This window comes from Primulina tabacum, chromosome 16 (assembly GCF_025594145.1).
Source record: "Primulina tabacum isolate GXHZ01 chromosome 16, ASM2559414v2, whole genome shotgun sequence".
Lineage (NCBI taxonomy): Eukaryota > Viridiplantae > Streptophyta > Magnoliopsida > Lamiales > Gesneriaceae > Primulina > Primulina tabacum.
Window position 1 is genome coordinate 14,846,769 of NC_134565.1, and position 20,181 is coordinate 14,866,949.

The following is a 20,181-nucleotide window of genomic DNA, read 5'->3' on the forward strand; positions in this document are numbered from 1 at the left end:
TATGATTTCTTCCATTCTTGCAACTGGTGCATACGTTTCATCATAGTCAATTCCTTCTTCCGGCCTATATACTTGTGCGACAAGTCTTGCTTTGCTGTGTGCAACTGAACCAACTTCGTTCGGTTTATTTCTGAATATTCATTTTGTACATATAATTGTTTTGCAAACTGTTCTTGAAACTAAATTTCAGACATTGTTATGGATAAATTGATTTAGCTCCTCTTGCATTGCATTTATCCAGTTAGGATCAGCAAGAGCTTCGTCAGTTTTTTTTTGTTCCAGTTGTGAGACAAAACCAGAATGAATGAACAAAATAAGCATTTGATTTCTTGTTCTTACCGGGTCGGATGGATTACCTATCACCAATTCTGTAGGATGTGAATTCTTCAATCTGAGCTCAGTATTTGTTGCTTCCATATCAGCAACTGCTTCTGTTTGCAACTGAATGTTTTCAGTTTCAGTTGGAGCTGTATCAGTTGGTAACTGAATATCATCTGTTTGCTCCACCAACTGATTATCAGGAGCAGGTTCCTATTCAACTGATTGATCTAGTATTTCTGGTTCAGGTGTTTGAAGGATATTTCTATTGATATGATTTTCTTCTTAATTTTCATCCTCCAAACTAAGCTCTGTAAATCGATCAACTAGCTCAACTGGGTCAATTGGCTTATCAGTTTGTACAGTTTCATCAAAAACAACATGAATAGATTCTTCAACATTTAAAGAACTTTTATTAAAAACTCTCTATGCTTTGCTAACTGATGAATATCCAAGAAATATTCCCTCTGCAGATTTAGCATCAAAGGCTTTTAAATTATTTTTACATTATCAAGAATAAAACATCTGCAGCCAAATATCTTGGAATAAGAAACCACACTTTTTCTTCCATGCCAGATCTCATATGGTATTTTCACATTATTCTTATTAATCATTGATCTGTTCCAAGTATAACGTGCAGTGTTTACTGCTTCAGCCCAAAACCTTTGAGAAATTGTTAGAGTAGGTGCCCGTCGAGCAAAGTGTTGGCCGAGTGTTCACAATGAAACTCTATGTATAAACAATCTTTATTTTAATAATATTTGAAATTATTGTTTTCGCACATCTTTATCTGTATACATATGCTAGTTGCATAGATACAGTCTTTAAATATACAAATAGTAGAAAGAATATGAGATGCTCATATGATGAGTATCATGAAACTCATATTTTCAATACTTTATATTCTAAACAGTTCCTAGTCGATTCAGCAGCCGTTAAGAAGGATATAGGCCGTTCGAGTTTGAGACTAGTATCTGCGATGTGAGTACCATGTTTCATTGGTATAGGACATTGTGATGTCCGAACATGTAGATAGGTGCTCATGGTAGAGTGAACTGAACAACCCTCCATATAAGACTTTCCAAATGGTTCTCAATTATCGAGTGAAAACGTCCTAGTTTATGGTTGTACACCATTAGTCCTTATGACCCGGGACAACATTAAGACTCTATATGCTAGCATTGCACTTTGACTTGTTTACCGACTTATATGGGGTAATCGAGTGGCAAGGTTGGGTGTTTTGTCGATACATATAGGAGTCGATGCATTGTGTCGGGGATTTACCGCTTACCTTCGGGTATGGATATTCTATGTGATCACATGTATATGTAGTATGAAATCTCCGATCAGACTATGGTGGTAATTATGAATGGGGTTTCATAGATTACACCATCGATGCAACTACGACATGACACATAGTATCGATTCTTTGACAGCTCTCGATATACCAATAGTTGTCGAATCGGTCACGATATATGAGTTGAAAGGATCGTACTGTACGCTAACCATAATTGAATAGTTCTTGCAGGCACTATCATTTGATACCTAGGGAATCATGTAAGCGATGCTGCTAGGCATTTAACATGATTGGTTGGGTACTATCAGACTTGAGTTCTGACGTTCTTATTATCAAGGAGTCGATAAGTAAGAATGGAGCAAATGAGGTATGCTCATATAAGGACATTTTTAATCCCGAATCAAATGAAGATGTGAACCCACGGCTAGTTGTATCAATGAACCATTGAGGGCCACACAAGTGCTAACTTTCTAGATCCCGTTGAGAAGTAAAATAGTTCAATGTGTTGAACGGCTTATAAAGGAGTTTATAAGCGCAAATAAAAAAAATTGAAGTATGACTTCTATAAGGGGAATGTGACTTATAATTTGAGGAAGTGTTCCTAAATTAAAAGTTGGTCAAACAAATAATGTATTTGAAAAATTTGATTTTCATAAACATTATTATGGACTAAATTAAATTAATTCATGTGTTGAATTAATTAAACACTAGTGGACCTAATAGAGTCTAAATAATTAAATTAATTCAAGTGTTGAATTAATTAAATAACATTGGGCCTTGTAGAGCCCAATTAGAAATAATTATTAAACTAGTAGGCTTCAGTAAAATCGAGTAAGGTTTAAATGATTTCAAATATGTTTGAGATATTTAAATTAAAGTCCATGGGCCTTGTAGTTGTTACAAGCCCAAACAAATTGCATGCTTGGAAGGTGAAGGGTTGGAGACAACTTTTGAGTTAATGGCATGGCATGCACATACAACTTTTTTCTTCATATTTTTACATAACCAAGAAAACTCCTCCCTCTCTCCACCATACAAGCATGGCCGAAATTTTGGTTCTTTTTCTGCCCAAATTTTGTTCTTCAATTTTTGAAGAAAATATACACTTCTCAAAGAAAAATCCTCTAATTTTTCTAGTGCAAAATTAGAGGGGATCTTCTTTGTTGGTGGTGGGCTTGATTTTGCGCAAGAAGTGCTCAAGGGAGGCTTGAAGATTTGTCTTGCCATTGAAGAGCTTAGTTGTTTGACAACCAAGTTGGAGTCATCGTTAATATTTTAAGATTGATAGGTAATTTTCTAAAACGCTCTATGAATGTCATTTTGTGTTTTATTGTATTTGCTATACATCTTAGTGTTTAGGGTGCTTGTTTTTCCTAGAAAAATAATTTTGAAACTTCCATTGCGCAAGCGAGCACCTTAAATGATCCCTTTTCAAAATACCAGAATCAACAAGCATTGTTCTAGCAGCTTCTTTAAGGGTCTGATTTCTTCTCTCAGCTACACCATTTTGCTGAGGTGTTCTAGCTGCTGAGAGCTCATGCTTGATTCCAGTATTTTCTAAAAAAGTTGAAAGATTTTGATTGATGAATTCAGTACCTCTGTCATACCATATTCGATCAATCCCAACTGATTTTTCATTTAAAAGTCTTTTGAAGAGCTTAATCATTTGTGCAGCAGTTTGGTCTTTTGATTTGAGAAAAATAACCCAAGTAAATCTTGAAAGGTCATCCACAACTACTAGAGTGTATTTAATTCCACCTAAACTCATGACTGATATTGGACCAAAAAAATCCATATGTAACAGTTATAAGTATCGGGAAGATGATTTACAACCTCTGTTTTTGAATGAAAATCTTACTTGTTTACCAAACTGACATGCTGAACAAACTTTATCTTTTGAAAAATCTATTTTGGGCAAACCAGTTACAAGATCATGGTTACTCAGATAGGCAATAGATTTAAAGTTTAAGTAGTTCAACCTCTTATGCCACAACCAGTTTTTAGAAGACTTGGAAGCAATGAAACATATTGATGCATAAGTCGTTCAGTCCAACTGACTTTGTAAGTATTTGCACAACGATTTCCAGTTAGGATGACCTCATCAGTTGAGTTTTTAACTGAACAAGTGTGTCTATCAAACTGAACTGAGAAATTATTGTCGCATAACTGACTGATTCTTATCAAGTTATACTTCAAATTCGCAACTAGAAAAACATATTTAATTGTAAAGTTACCATGGATAAGTTTACCCTTACCCACAGTTTTACCTTTGGAGTTGTCTCCAAAACTAATGTTTGGTCCAGTATATTTGATCAGTTGAGATAGAAAATTTGCATCTCTTGTCATATGCCGCGAAAAGCCACTGTCTAGATACCAAGTTGATTCTTTGTTTGTTCCTGTTACCTGGAATCACACAATATTTATAATTTTGGTACCCATATTCATTTGGGTCCTAAACTGATTAGTCATTTAGGAACCCAGACTTGAACCAGTCTAACTGACTTCTAGTTGCTGTATTTCAAATGGTTTTTCTAGAATTCTTGGCAATATGTGTGTGATGTGAGGATGAAACAATATGATTTGTATCCTTTTTCAACTGACTATTCTTTTGATATAGTTTCTGAACTGGCTTACAGTTGTAGTAATTGTAATAGCCATTCATTGAGTACTGATTTCTGTAACTGAATCGTTTAGGTGACCAGTTTCTTGTATCAGTCTAACTCTCAGAGCTATATCCAATTCCATACCATTTGCCTTTTTTCTTACTTTCAGTCAATTGAACAGCTGGTTTATTAGGTTCTGAGAATTCATTAACCATAGTTGATTTTACAAAGGTAATTTACTTTCCTTTGTTTTCATTCAACCATGGTTGTGTATCACTTGCAGAATTTTCAACATGATTGTTAAAGCCTAAACTAGTTTTATCATCAACTGATTTTTGTGAATTTTGCATTTCAGTCAGTGCAACTGAAGACTTGTTCCAAGCTTGATTCAGTTCAGTATGTTTTGAAATTTCAGTTTTACTAGTTGAGAATTTGAAGTATAACTTGATTAGTATCAGTAAATTAAGCGACAATAATTTCCCAGTTCAATTTGACAAACACACTTGTTCAGTTAGAGACTCAACTGATGAAGTCATCCTCACTAGCAGTCGTTGTGGAAATACTTACAAAGTCAGTTGGAATGATCAACCTTATGCACCAGTTTGTGTCATTGCTTCCAAATCTTCAAAAAAATCGTTGTTGCATAAGAGTTGAACCACTTAAACTTTAAATCTATTGCATATCTGAGTAACCATGATCTTGTAACTAGTTTGCCCAAATTAAATTTCTCAAAGGATAAAATTTGTTCAGCATGTCAGTTTGGCAAACAAGTAAGATATTCATTCAAAAAAATAGGTTGTAAATCATCCTCCTTATGCTTAGAACTATTGCATATGGATCTTTTTGGTCCAATACCAGTCAAGAGTTTAGGGGGAATGAAATACACCTTAGTAATTGTGGATGATTTTTCAAGATTTACTTGGGTTGTTTTTCTCAAATCCAAAGACCAAACTGCTGCACAACTGATTAAGATTTTCAAAAGACTTTTAAATGAAAAATCAATTGGGATTGATCGAATAAGGTCTGATCGAGTAACTGAATTCATCAATAAAAATCTTTCAACAATTTTAGAAAATACTGGGATCAAGCATGAGCTCTCAGCAGCAAAAACCCCTCAGCAAAATGGTATAGCTGAGAGAAGAAATCGGACCCTTAAAAAACCTGCTAGAACGATGCTTGCTGATTCTGGTATTTCTCAAAGATTTTGGGCAAAAGAAGTAAACATTGAATGTTACACTCAGAACAGATCAATGATTAATAAGAATCATGTGTCAACACCAAGTTAGATCTGGCATTGATGAAAAAGTATGGTTTCATACTTCAAAATATTCGGCTGTAGATGTTTTATTCTTGATAATGGCAAAAATCATTTAAAAGCTTTTGATGCTAAATCTACAGAGGGAATATTTCTTGGATATTCATCAGTCAGTAAAGTTTATAGAGTCTTCAATAAAAGTACTTTAAATGTTGAAGAATCAATTCATGTCGTATTTGATGAATCTGTGCTAACTATTAAGCCAATAATCTAGTTGAGCTAGTTGATCAATTTACATATATCAGTTAGGAGGATGATAGTGAAGAAGAAAATCATATCAATCGAAACATACTTCAAACACCTGAAACAGAAATACTGGATCAACCAGTTGAACATGAAGTTGTCCCTGATAATCAGTTGGTGGAGCATATTGATAATATTCAGTTACCAACTGATCCAGCTCCAACTGAAAATGAAGAAAATATTCAGTTGCCAACATAAGAAGCTGCTGACATGGATGCAATAAATACTGAGCTCAGATGGAAAAAATCACATCCTCCAGAACTTGTAATAGGTAATCCATATGATCCGGTAAGGACTAGAAATCAAATGCTTAATCTATTTATTAATTCCGCTTTCGTTTCACAACTAGAACCAAATAAAATTGATGAAGCTTTTGCTGATCCTAACTGGATAAATGCTATGCAAATGTCTGGAACTTAGTTCCAAGACCAATTTCTAAAACTATTATTGGTACAAAATGGGTATTCAGAAACAAACTAAGCGAGGATGTTCAGTTGCACGCAACAAAGCAAGACTTGTAGCTCAAGGTTACATGCAAGAAGAAGAAATTGACTACGATGAAACTTATGCACCAGTTTCAAGACTGGAAGAAATAAGAATGTTCCTTGCCTATGCATCATTCAAGAATTTTAAAGTCTACCAAATGGACGTAAAGAATGCCTTTCTGAATGGTCAGTTACAGGAAGAAGTTTATATTGAACAAGCACCAGGTTTTTTCAATCATTCTTTTCCTGATTATGTATCATTTTAACAAAGCTTTGTATGGTCTTAAATAAGCTCCGAGGGCTTGGTATGAAACACTTTCAAAATTTCTGACTGATCATGATTTTACTGTTGGATCAGTTGATATGACCTTGTTCAAATTCTCTAAGAATGATCATATTTTTCTTGTACAAAATAATGTTGATGATATTATATTTGGGTCAACTAACTCCAAATTATGTGAGAAATTTTCCAAGTTAATGCATGACAAATTCGAAATGATTATGATGGGTAACCTGACATTTTTTATCGGTTTGCAAGTGAAGCAACTGGAAACTGGTATTTTTATCAGTAAAATCAAATATAGGAAGGAATTGCTTAAAAAAATTGGCATGGAAACATGTTCAGCTACAAATACTCCCATTAGTTCATCAGTTAAACTTGACAATGATCAAGGGAGAATATCAATTGAGACGACACTTTACAGAGGTTTAATAGGTTCTTTATTGTACCTAATTACTAGTCGTACTGATATTTTATTTGTTGTTTGCATGTGTGCTAAATTTCAGGCAAATCCTAAGCAATCGCATTTTTCTGCTGCCAAACATATTTTAAAATACCTTAAAGGCACACAAAATATGGGATTATGGTATGCTAAAGATTCTTCTTTCAATTTAGTTCGGTATTCGGATGCAGATTATGCAGGATGTAAGTTAGATCGTAAAAGCACCAGTGGAACTTGTCAGTTTCTAGGAGACAGACTGATCTCATGGTTCAGCAAGAAGCAGACATCCATAGCTACTTCCACAACTGAAGCAGAATATCTTGCTGCTGGAAGCTACTATGCCCAACTGCTCTTGATTCAGCAACAACTGAAAGATTATGGAGTCGATGCAAAAGAATCTCCAATATTTTGTGCCAATAGCGATTACATATAATCAAGTTCTTCACTTAAGGACCAAGCACATTGATGTCAGGCATCATTTCATCAGAGATCATGCTCTGAAGAAAGAAATCAGACTTGAATATGTGCCAACTGAACAACAAGCTGCTGACATCTTCACCAAACCATTACAAGAGACTAAGTTTTCTCACTTTCGAACTATACTTGGCTTAATTTATTTAACTTGATTTTTATTGATTATCAGTTAGTCTTTTATCTAGTTGTAACTGTTCAGTTAGTTAGTTTTCAGATAATAACATTTCAATTAATTATTATCAGTTAGTGTTATTCGATCGACATCAGTTTGTTTGCAGAAAACTAAAAAGAAAACGATAAACTAAATAAAATTTTATTTATTAAAGGTGGTTCTTACATTTGTAATCTCTTTATTCACCGCAGACCTCAACAAGGATAACAAAGTGATTATTTCCCCAGCGGAAGTCTTTAGGAAGCCCTCTGAAATAGCAATCTTTTTCAGAGTCCTCCTATCCTTTATAAGCATCATAAGGTAGACACCTTCATCAGTGAAGATGTCTACCTCATCATCGACGCCAAGGCGCCGTCGATACTTCCTCATCGTTGCTACTCGTTTGGGGGTAGCAACAAATCCTCTCTGCTGGAAAGATTGGAAGTTCTGAAGCTTTAGCCAGAATAGCAGAATCTTTTCATGAACTTCATTCTCCATTGCAGCCTTCCGTGCTTCTATAGCTGATTTCATAAACGCGTCAACCATGTCTGGATCACTTGAACCACTTGCTCCTGCCCTGATATCTACTTGCCAATAATTTGTGATTAACTATGTTGTTTCTATTTATAGCCAAGGCTCAAGGCAACCAAAGAGACGCAATCATTACTCTGAACGATTCATCTTCTAAGCATAAGATTTTTTTAATTAAATGGCATTTTAACCGTTGTTTAAATTTCCAAAATTTAATATATGCATTTATTAAGGAGGAATATCTGATTCAATCAGTTAACTGAGAAGAAAATAGTCATATGGTTTTCAGTTGATGTGACTCAGCTAACAATTGATCACTTAGTTGTTGCCCCAACTGATTTTCCCCAGTACATTAACTGATTAATCAGTAATGATTCCATATTAACTGATGTGAATGATTATTTATGAATTAAGTATTGTCTTTCAATGAACAGTGTTTTGAAACGTGGCCTTACATAGACCATTTAAATTTCACACACATTTCAGCACACGTACATGTTTTATTCAAATTTTTCTAGACTAACACGTGTCCAAAAATTTGAACAGTCACATACAAATATACTTTACTCTGCTCCATATCAGTTCTTCTCTCTCAGGCGTATTTTAGCATTCAGAGCAAATTGCTAGTCAAAGCTTATTCTCTTTCGCATATCTAAATAACTCAAATGGCAAATCAAATCCCTGCTCACATTCTCAATGCTATGGCTGTTGATTTTGATTCAATCCTGACTGTGAAGGACGAAGGGGTCAAAAATATCTTTATCAAACTAGAAGCAGCCGAGTTGAAGGGATTTCTAGGAAAATCTTCCCAAGAAATTTATCTGAAGGAGATTCAAGACTTCTACGCTAATGGATATATCACAACTAGTGGTGAGATCAATACTACTGTCAATGGTCAGCTACTGATCATTGATGAGGAATATTTCGGCAATCTATTTCAGCTACCTATTGACGGGCTAGCACGTATCTCGGAGATAAAAGCATCTGATGGTGATGAGATGCAAACCCTTCTTTCTGCTGATGGTCGAAAGATCAAATTTTCGATCCCAAGAATGAGTTGAAGCAAGAGGTACAGTTGCTAGCGGATATTGTAGCCAAAGGGCTCTTAGCGAAGGCGTGATCCTTTGCTACCCTAACTCTTGAGAAATTCCAAGCCATGACTGCTATCGTGGCTGACAGGAAGATGAATTGGAAGAACATTATTTTCATCATCTTGAAAAATATGTTTCAATCGACGAAGCAATCCAAGGGATTTGTTGTGCAACTCAGCTATTTGCTGAAGATGAAGAAGTTGGTGTGTGATGTTGCTGAGAAATCATCCAAGTATAAGGTTTTCAATGCTAAGAATGTCCAGTCGTTGAAGACAATATTGAACATGTCTCCTGAGCAATTTTTGAAGATGAAAAAGGAGATTGGGATGCTGGAGGCTCCCAAGTCAATGAAAAAGGCTAAGAAAACAGTTCAGAAGAAGACAATCAAGCTCAAACTGATTGTCTCTGAAACTGACTCTGAGAAGACTCCTCGCCCAACAACCTATTCAGGCTATACCTCTGAAATCCATTCCAAATGAATCTTCAGCTGAGGTCCGGTTACCTCAATATGCTTCTCAATCAAAGAAAAAGACTGATAAAGATAAAAAATTGTATATTAATTAAATGTTTTATAATATAAATTTATAGTTTTTGTTTTATTAAATGTTTAAATATTATATGTTTTATAATAAATTGTATAAAATATAAGTTGTTGTGTAATTATAAGTTTTTAGTATTTTTATAGGTTCGATAAAACAAGAATAACCTTGGTGTTGCAAATGGGATTAAGATGATTCTTGGACTTGTACAAAGTTGATGTTAATATCTATAATATTGGTGGCAAGCATGAGATAAAAATCTTCTTACAAGTGGGATCAAATTAAGCAACAAATAAAGTTACTAAAGAAGTGGCAGTTTTACCATGCTCTAGCATTTTGATCATATCTCTCAAATTACTTGGTCAAATGGTAAATGGTTAAAAAAAATACCACAATTCAAACAACTCAGATATCTACATGTTTTGTTTTATGTGGAGAAGAAAATTCAGATGGGAAGATTTTCAAAAATGATGTGTATTAAAATATTAAACTTGGAACACCAATGAAGACTTATGTGTAAAAAATAATATTTTATTTGTGGTTGTCTCCCCAAATTTGGCTATAAATAGGGGTGCATTGTAATGTATTGAGATATCCCTCATTTTATGAACAAACCTTTGAGTTCATAATATTTCTCTCTTTGTTTTTCTTTTATTTCTTCATTTAAATATAATTAGCATGTTAAATTCATATTCGAAGTTTTACACTTTGAATAATGAGTAACAAACTTCCCAAAGTTGAGATGAAAAGGTGAAACTTTTGGCATGATAATAAGGTTATTAAAAGGTAAGAATCTATGTTTTATATTATTTAATCATTATTTATTGTTTATGTTATATTTATTTCTTTAAGTATTATTATACCCTACTTATAAGTGGGAGTTTTGATTTATTGTTGTTATATGTTACACTAAATTCTTAGAACAATTTAAATGTTAGTTTGGTATTACCAACTATTTAAAGTGGATGCATTGATTTATTATATATGAATATATCATAATATTAATTTTTTGGTACCATTTAAATGTTTTTTTGGTTTTACCAACCATTTAAAGTGGGAACCTTGATTTAGTGTTTACAAATATATATATAGCACAATAAATACTTGCAACATTTACAAGTTTTGGTATATATTATATACTTCTAAGATAATAATATATAACATAATAAAAATATGATTATTTAATATATATTGGAACCATTTTATTAAGTGGATTTCAATAATGTGTCATTAATATTAACTTTATTAAAATACCAAGAGTGGATCCTTTAATCTCGACTACTTAAATTAAAATTTGAACAATTAAAAATTACCAATTAAAGATTCAAACCATTAAAAGGAAAAACCAAAAACAAAACCAAAAACAAAAACAAAAAGACATTGTAGTGGACTTGTAATTATCTTAGCTTCCCTGTGGATAAAATATTCGGACTCACAGAATTATACTACTTGTGGACAACCTGCTTTTGGGAGTGCAACAATCAAAGTAGCAACAAATTTTTGGCGCTCTTGCCGGGGAAGTATAATTTAATTTCAAGTCTATTTAATTTTTTTTATAGTTTATTTTTCTTTATTTGATTTTTTATTGCTTTTGTGTGTTTTTATTCTTTTGCATGAGCATTTGGTCACGTACACTTAGTGGTCGACTCATTCGAAATAACCCTTTATTTTTACAAAACATGGCGGAAGAACCCATCCAAGAAAATGAAGATGAAATTCATTCTCAACATGATCATGATAGACGAAGAACACTTAGAGATCACATGAATCTTACACGTACTAGTGTACCTTCATGTCTAGTTTTTCCCCCTGATGAATCTCATTTCAATTTTAAGCCTGGTAATATTCAACTTTTACCCAATTTTCATGGCTTAGATTCTGAAAATCCATATATGCATTTACGAGAGTTTGAAGAAGTGTGCAACACATATAATGATCTAAATTGTAGCATGAACACCAATCGACTTAAGCTTTTTTCTTTTTCTTTAAAAGATAAAGCTAAAACTTGGCTACAAAATCTTAGATTGGGATCTATTCGAACTTGGGATGAATTGCAACAACAATTTTGAAAAAGTTTTTTCCATCTCATAGAACAAATTCTTTCCAAAGGCAAATCATCACTTTCACTTGAAAACAAGGAGAAACTTTTTATCACTGTTATGATAGATACAAAGAATTGCTTAATCTTTTTCCACGTCATGGTTTTGAAATTTGGAGAGTTGTTTCTCAATTTTATTAAGGCATAACACCTAAAGATAGGTAAATGGTTGAATTTATGTGTAATGGAACATTTGAAGATAAAGATCCAAACGAGGCAATTGAGTATCTCAATTCATTAGCTGAAAATGCTCAAAATTGGGACACTATAAGTACAATCAAACCATCAAACAAGATTCAATCTCCCACATCTGGTGGAGGTATTTACACCCTCAAAGATGAACATGATCTCCAAGCTAGATTTACCTCTTTGGCAAGAAAATTTGAGGCACTTGAATTGAAAAAGAATGGTCAATTAAAATATGTTCAAGAAATTGCGTGTCACATCTGTTATACAAGTGATCATTCTACAAAAGATTGTCCCACTTTGCCCTCTTTTAAAGAATGTCTCCATGAACAAGTCAATGTTTTGAACAATTTCAAAAAGCCAAATTTTGAACCATTTTCTCAAAATTACAATCCAGGTTGGCGAAATCATCCAAATTTTAGTTGGAGAAATGATAATGCTGCACAATTTTAACAACCACATTTCAAAAATCAACAAAATTTTCAAAATTATGCACCTTATGTTCCTTCACCTAAAAGGAACTTGGAAGATATATTGAATTCTTTCATTGCAAAGCAAGAGTCTATCAATACTCAAACTGCTCAAACCATGACAGATTTAAAAGATACTCTTGCTAAATTTGCATATGCACTTAATGTTCATGAAAAAGGTAAATTTCCTTCACAACCACAGTCTAATCCCAAGGATCATCATTCACAAACTGGAACTTCTGGAACTCAACCGATGGATCAGGTAAAATCTATTATTACCCTTCGAAGTGGTAAGGTTGTGGAAAAATCCATTCTTGAACCATGTGAAGATGATGATAAATCAACTCCAAAGGGTAAGGAAGTGGAACCCATAACTTGCGAAGAGGAGGTTCAACAGACAGTGTCACCACCATTCCCTCATGCATTGAAAAATACAAAAAAATCAAATTTGAATTCTGATATATATGATATTTTTAAACAAGTAAAAGTTAATATTCCTTTATTAGATGCAATAAAACAGGTACCATCATATGCCAAATTTTGAAAGACTTGTGCACTGTAAAAAGAAAATTGAATGTGAAAAAGAAAGCATTTTTATCCGAACAAGTAAGTGCAATCATTCAAAATAATAATACTTTTAAATACAAATACCCTGGTTGTCCTACTATTTCATGTATTATTGGAGAACGAAAGATTAAGAAAGCCTTGCTTGATCTTGGAGCTAGTGTGAATTTACTTCCATATTTATCAAGAACTCAATATAGGCGAGTTAAAATCCACTTCAGGTAACACTTTTACTTGCCGATAGATATGTTAAAGTGCCAAGAGGTATGGTAGAAGACGTGTTGGTCCAAGTTTATAACTTTGTATATCCTGTCGTTTTCATAGTTTTAAATACACAACCTATCGAAGCTTGTAATGCAATTCCTGTAATTCTAGGTCGTCCATTTTTAGCAACTTCTAATGCTCTTATAAATTGCAGAAATGGAATAATGAAGTTGTCATTTGGTAACATGACCTTGGAGCTTAAAGTTTTTAATCTTTGTAAGCAACCACATGACAAACGAGATGAAAGTGAAGATGAAAATCTTATTGAAACTCTTGTGGAAGAAAACATTCAAGAAGGGAGTACTCGTGATCAATTAGATTTTTGTTCAATTGAAACTGTTAAAGAAAATATTGAAATTGATCTTGATGATTTTATCAGGTATCACGCGTTACCAGGATCAGAGAAAGAATTTGAGGCAAAATATGAGAACAAATATGAACCACCCATATTGGAGTTAAAACCCTTGCCAAAAGAATTGAAGTATGCATTTCTTGGAGAAGATGAAACATATCCGGTGATAATTTCTTCCAAACTCGCAAGTGATCAAGAAGGTAAATTAGTTGATATGCTTAGAAGACATAAAAATGCAATTGGTTGGACATTAAAAGATCTCAAGGGCATTAATCCACTAATTTTCACTCACAAAATTCACTTAGACGAAAATGCAAAAACATCTCAATAACCACAAAGGAGATTAAATCCACACATGAAAGATGTTGTGATAACTGAAGTTCTCAAACTACATGATGTTTGGAATATCTACCCTATTTCTGATAGTAAGTGGGTATGCCCAACACAAGTAGTTCAAAAAAAATCTAGCATCACAGTGATAAAAAATGTAAAAGGTTAATTGTTAACAAGTCGAGTCCCATCTAGTTGGCGGATGTGTATTGATTATAGAAAATTAAATGACGCCCCTAGAAAAGATCATTTTTCATTACCATTTTTGGGTCAAATTTTAGAAAGAGTAGCAGGTCATCCATACTACCGTTTTCTTGATGGATATTCAGGTTATTATCAAATTCCCATTGCACTCGAAGATCAAGATAAAACTACATTCACATGTTCTTTTGGAACATTTGCATTTAGAAGGATGCCATTTGGATTATGCAATGTCCCAGCAACATTTCAAATATATATGCTAAGCATTTTTAGCGACATGGTTGAAAATTGTTTGGAGATTTTCATGGATGATTTAACTGTTTTTGGGAATACATTTGATAATTGTCTTGAAAATTTGGAAAAAATTTTAAAAAGATGCAAGGAAAAAGGTCTTATTTTAAATTGGGAAAAATGTCATTACATGATTACTTCTGGGATTGTTTTGGGACATTTCGTGTCATCTCATGAAATTGAAGTTGATATAGCCAAAGTTGATGTCATTGCCAATTTATCCCCTCCAAAAACCATTAAAGAAATTCGCTCATTTTTGGGACACGCTGGATTTTATAGGAGGTTTATAAAGGACTTTAGTTCATTCTCTAAACACATTTGTAACCTCTTAACAAAAGACACTGCATTTGAGTGGACTCAAGAATGTCAAAATGCATTTGATAAAATCGTTTGACATTTAACATCAGCTCCTATCATGCAACCTCTTGATTGGTCTTTACCATTCGAAATCATGTGCGACGCGAGTGATTATGCAGTCGGTGCAGTACTTGGTCAAAGAAAAAACGGTAAGCCTTACATGATATAATATGTAAGTAGAACTTTAAACAATGCTCAAATGAATTACTCCACAACTGAAAAAGAACTACTTGCTGTAATATTTGCATTCGATAAATTTCGTTCTTATTTGATTGGATCAACCACTATTATGTTTACTGATCATTCTGCTATTAGATATTTGTTGACCAAACAGGATGCAAATCCAGGACTGATACGATGGATTTTGTTGCTCCAAGAATTTGACATTGTGATCAAAGATAAAAAAAAGGAACCGAGAATGTCGTAGCCGATCATTTATCAAGACTAGTAACATGATCATCTTGTGAAATGACACCAATTAACGATAATTTTCCTGATAAACATCTATTTTCAGTTACTACTACACCTTGGTTTGCTAACATAGTAAATTTTCTTGTGATAGGAAAAATGCCACCGCAATGGAGTTCCCAAGATAAAAGAAAATTTTTGAATGAGGTAAAAAAGCTTTATTGGGATGATCCGTATCTGCTCAAGTATTGTCCAGATCAAATTTTTCGACGTTGCATACCCGACAATGAGGTAAGTAGTGTCATTAAATTTTGTCATTCAGAAGCATGCAGAGGACATTTTTCTTCAAAGAAAACGGCTACAAAAATCTTGCAGTGTGGATTTTATTGGCCCACTTTGTATAAAGACACCCACGAAATCTGCAAGATCTGTGAAAATTGTCAAAAATTTGGTGCGATTTCAAAAAGAAACATGATGCCTTTGAATTCTATCTTTGAAATTGAAATCTTTGACTGTTAGGGAATTGATTTTATGGGACATTTTCCACCATCGTTTGGATACTTGTATATTTTAATTGCAGTTGATTATGTTTCCAAATGGATAGAGGCAATTCCATGTCGAACAAATGATCATAAAATCGTCATCAAATTTTGAAAGAAAATATTGTTATTAGATTTGGAATTCCTCGAGCCATGATAAGTGATGGGGGAACTCACTTCGTTAATAAACCATTTGCTTCATTAATGAAAAAATATGGTATTACTCACAAAGTAACTACTCCTTATCATACTCAAACAAATGGACAAGTTGAATTAGCTAATAGGGAGGTAAAGAAAATTTTGGAAAAAATTGTTAACTCAAGAAGAAAAGATTGGTCTCTGCGACTTAATGATGCACTGTGGGCATATCGAACAGCTTTTAAAACATCATTGAATATGGCTCCCTATAGGTTGGTTTGCGGAAAACATTGCCATTTGCCTGTGGAACTGGAACATAAAGCTTATTGGACGATCAAAACTTTTAATTCAAGCATGGATGATTGCAACAAATTGCGTAAATTGCAACTTAATGAACTTGATGAACTCAGAAATGACGCGTATGAGAATTCAAGGATTTATAAAGCAAAAATCAAATCATTTCATGATAAAACAATTCTTAGAAAATCTTTTGAGATTGGTAAAAAAGTTTTGCTTTATAATTCTCAGCTTCATATATTCCCAGGAAAATTGCGATCAAGATGGACAGGCTCTTATGTTGTAAAGCATGTGTATCCTTATGGAGTTGTGGATATTGAAAATCCTAAAAATGGTGATGTTTTTAAAGTAAATGGACAAAGGTTTAAACCATTTTTAGAAAATGAAATCTTTCAAGAAGAGTTTATTTCCCTTTCTGATCCTTAAATTTTTATGTTGCATTTAATTTTGTTTGTTTTTATTTCAGGTTTCCTTAATCTTTTTATTTTCCCGGTTAAATGGCGGATAACGGTACTCCGTGACTCTCATAGTCGGTTAAATCAGTTTCCCACAATTGCTGATACAAAAGTTATAAAAAATCATTTCTTTTCTTTTCAAAAAGGATGAAAATCTCTCAAAAATTTGTAAATATTTTCCCTCTGTGTCTGAAAATGTTCTAAGAAAAATTTATGCAGGTAGGTGTGAAAGATTGAGATTGCTAATGAAAAAAAGAATTCCAGAAGATATTCGTCTTATAATAGAAGTTAAGGTCCGATTAGGAGGAGAAGTTTCACAATCATTGCTCATTCGGTATTTGTCTAGATTAGGAAAAAGCACTTATGCAAAAAAACGTAGGGCTAAAAGGTTAGGGGTTTGTCATAAGTGTGCAAGATGGACTTGTGACAAACGATGTAGATCTTTGATATGTGTTTCCAATAACAGAGAAGATAAAATTGGTTTCATTAAGAATGGGTTGAGTAAGGAGTTTTTAGATAACATCTTATTGATTCTTGAGACGCATTCTAGTGGACGTGCATATTGAACTTCTCCGTTTATGGAAACAATTTCAAGATGAGCGTCATAGTCTTGGGAATCGGAATAAAAAAGACCCTGTTTGCCAATTTATAAGAATATTGGATGGGAAGCATATCCTCGACTCATAGAAGGCGTTGAAGCCGTTTCTTGACGTAAAACCAGAGAAAAATTGTGATCTACAATCACACTACTTTTTATATGCATGTGTGTCATTATTATCTTTACTGTTTATTCTGCTTACAGCTATGACCCATAGTTTTGTCATGATAACATATTACCCCTATAAAATATCTCATCTTTCTCTCTATTTTCGCTGACCAAAAAGAAAGTAAAAACATGGTTGGATCCTCTGCACAAACATTGAAAATATTTGTGTATTTTGTGGGTCGAGTCCTGGAAAAAATGAAGTATTTGTAGAAGCAGCGAATAATCTTGGAAAGATATTGGCTGAGAAAAATTCACTTGGTATATGGGGGAGGTAATATTGGGTTAATGGGATCTGTTTCAACATCTACTCATCTTGGAGGCAGTCAGGTTTTGGGTATTATTCTTACAGCTTTAGCTGAAGGAAATATTACAGGTGTTACGATTAGGGAGGAATTAAAAGTTTCTTCTATGTATGAAAGAATCACCAAAATGATTAAAAATTCTGATGCTTTTATCGCACTACCAGGTGATTTTGGTACATTAGAAGAAATTTTTCGCACTGTTTCTTGGTCACAACTTAATATCCATAATAAACATGTGGCTTGTTGAATATCAATAATTATTATGACAGTTTGTTGACATTTCTTGATAAAGCTGTGGAACTGAATTTCATTTCAGAAAATTCACGACGGATGCTCATCTATGCTTCGAGTGCCGACCAATTAATTGATGATTTGGAAACTTTTGTTCAGAAGCTTGATCCGATGATAACAAATATCAATTGGTCGCAATCAAGCAGTAAAAAAAGAAAGTTGGATCATTGATTCAAAAATCGTGGATTGGTTTGCGTTTGTTTCAGTTTGTTATCTTCAATAAAATTCCAGGTGATATCATTTTCATTATGTACTCTTTATTAATAGTTATTTTGACATTAGGGACAATGTCATATTCTGATTGGGGGGAGAACAAACTTTAAAAAAAAATATTTTAAAAAAAGTTATTTTTAAATAAAAACATGTTTATTGTTTGTATCTTAGTAAATTTTGCAAAAATATCATACATTACATGTTTGAAAGGTTTATATTAGAAATTGTAATAATCTATCTAAGGATGTTTAAATTTTTATTTGAAAAAAAAAAGTAAATTTTAATAATTTGATCACTATAAAAATATGATTTATGAAATCTTTTTTAATGATTATGTAGAGCCCAAATTCCGTACACGTATAACACATGCATTTATTTAATTATTAAAACATTTGTTTAATTTTAAAATGAGTCTTAGTGGTGCATGATTTATTTAAATGCATTATTTTAAATTATTTACGTTAATATGATGCACGTTAAAATGTTTTCTCGCGTTTCATGTTTCAGGCGATCATTCGATGCGGGATCGAGGAAAGGAGACATGTGACGATATTGGAATATTTTATGTGGTATTTGTTTTTTTAACTTAAGGTTGGGGCATTTTAAATGAGTCATAAATTTTTTTTTCATTTTTAAAGCCTAAATTATTTATTTAAGAATTTTGGAGTTTTAAAACTTTTAAAGATTTATTTCTTGTGCACCTTATTTTAAATTAAGGGATTTTGTTAAAGTTAGAGGTGGATTAGCATTTTTAATAGTTGTTATTTACTAATTAAGCAACTTATTTTCCTAATTAACATCCCTAATCCCATCCCCACTACCCAAACACACGCACACACACACTCACACACACAAACACACGACACAAACACACATACCTTCAGATTTTTATTATTTGAGAGGAGAGAAAACTTAGTGTTCTTGAGAATAGAGAGCAGCCACCCCTCCCCTTCGTTTTCCAGCAACTTTTCGAGATTTTTCTTCAAGGAATTTAGCACAACGTTCGTCCCAGATCGTCTCTCGCACCCTCCTCGCGTCGGTATCGTCGTTTCAGTATTTTTAAAATACCAAAAGGCACGTATATTCTTTTGTTTCTGCATCGATCTTGTCATAGTAATGATTTTTATGTTTATTGTATGAAAAACATGGGGATGTTATGAAGAAGTTTGAGCAAAAATGGTTGGATCGGTTTTGAAATAGTTTTTAGATCTAAAACTCGAATTTTGCTGTCAAATTAAATACTGCAACTTTTCGGTCAACTTTTTGGAAAAACTTTCAACATATAAAACGTATAACTTTTTGACACCTTCGATTTGACAGTAAATTCGAAATATTTGGATAATAATTGAGTGACTTATGGTGATTTTCGTGGGACTGCTCAAACTACGTTTTCTGAAAATATGTTATTGATGCGTTCTTGAAGTTTTATGGTTGCAGGCTTCGTTGGGGATTGACGGGTGATCGCTGCTGCGTTTAGGTATGTGGTTAATGATGCTGGGAAGGTCATTAAGGTTTTGTTTTGTGTCGTTAGGCACTTGGGAGAGCGAGTAGTCGTGAAAACTATTTTGGTGTTAAAATTTAGTTTATGGGTTTTTTTCCTTGCGTGTGGTGTTTCGTTTCTTTGGGAACGTTTGGGACATGTTATGGAGTAGAGTTAGTGTCATAGTGTCTTAGGATGAGTCTCGATGGATCGGTTCACGAATCGTATTTTTTTGGTTAAGGGTATTAAGAGACAATTATCGAGTTCAGTGTACTCGGCGCCCGAGCGGTAATTTCTTACCGCCCGAGCGCCACCCTTTCTGTCCGAGAGTAGAGCTTCAGAAAACACGGCGCCCGAGCGGTGACATTTTAGCGCCGAGCGCCAACCTCACTGTCGAAGAAATTAATTTT

General features: G+C 33.4%; 1 pseudogene; it reads left to right on the forward strand.

Moving 5' to 3' along the window:
• Window positions 1-9,295: 9,295 nt before the first annotated feature.
• On the forward strand, window positions 9,296-19,873 carry LOC142528367 (uncharacterized; annotated as a pseudogene).
• The last annotated feature ends 308 nt before the right edge of the window (window positions 19,874-20,181 follow it).